The sequence below is a fragment of the Phocoena phocoena genome, chromosome 8, assembly GCF_963924675.1.
Source record: "Phocoena phocoena chromosome 8, mPhoPho1.1, whole genome shotgun sequence".
Classification (NCBI taxonomy): Eukaryota; Metazoa; Chordata; class Mammalia; order Artiodactyla; family Phocoenidae; genus Phocoena; species Phocoena phocoena.
In genome coordinates this window covers 54,694,489-54,695,645 of record NC_089226.1, presented here as the reverse complement: position 1 = coordinate 54,695,645, position 1,157 = coordinate 54,694,489, and positions in this window count along the sequence as shown.

The following is a 1,157-nucleotide window of genomic DNA, read 5'->3' as shown; positions in this document are numbered from 1 at the left end:
TTCCTTCATCTGGTACATAGCCCTCTGCCTTTTCATTTTGTCTATCTTTCTGTGAATATGGTTTTTGTTCCACAGGCTGCAGGATTGTAGTTCTTCTTGCTTCTGCTGTCTGCCCTCTGGTGGATGAGGCTGTCTAAGAGGCTTGTGCAAGTTTCCTGATGGGAGGGACTGGTGGTGGGTGGAGCTGACTGTTGCTCTGGTGGGCGGAGCTCAGTAAAACTTTAATCTGCTTGACTGCTGATGGGTGGGGCTGGGTTCCCTCCCTGTTGGTTGTTTGGCCTGAGGCAACCCAATCCTGGAGCCTACCTGGGCTCTTTGGTGGGGCTAAAGGCGGACTCTGGGAGGGCTCACGCCAAGGAGTACTTCCCGGAACTTCTGCTGCCAGTGTCCTTGTCCCCACGATGAAGCACAGCCACCCCCCGTCACCCCAGGAGACCCTCCAATGCTAGCAGGTAGGTCTGGTTCAGGCTCCCCCTGGGTCACTGCTCCTTCCCCTGGGTCCCGATGCACACACTACTTTGTGTGTGCCCTCCAAAAGTAGAGTCTCCGTTTCCCCCAGTTCTGTTGAAGTCCTGCAATCAAATCCCAGTAGCCTTCAAAGTCTGATTCTCTAGGAATTCCTCCTCCCGTTGCCAGACTTCCGGGTTGCGAAGCCTGAAGTGGGGCTTAGAATCTTCACTCCAGTGGGTGAACTTCTGTGTTATAAGTATTCTCCAGTCTGTGAGTCACCCACCCAGCAGTTATGGGACTTGATTTTACTGTGATTGCGCCCCTTGTACCATCTCACTGTGGCTTCTCCTTTGTCCTTGGACGTGGGGTATCTGTTTTTGTGAGTTCCAGTGTCCTCCTGTCAATGGTTGTCCAGCAGCTAGTTGTGATCCTGGTGTTCTCGCGAGAGGGAGTGAGAGCACGTCCTTCTACTCCGCCATCTTGGTTCCAATCGGAAGAATTTTAATGAACCCTGATTCTTGCATCTTCCTTTAGATAGAAAAGCACTAAAATCATTAAGCTGAGATATCTGTTCTTTGTGACTTGCCGTAATCTTTTACCAAGATGTATACTTGACTGTATGTATTCCCTAGCCCAAAAGTCACATATATACTTGAATCTCCCCCTACCTCTTCAGAGCTGTTCTCTCAGAGTTACTGAGAAGCCGT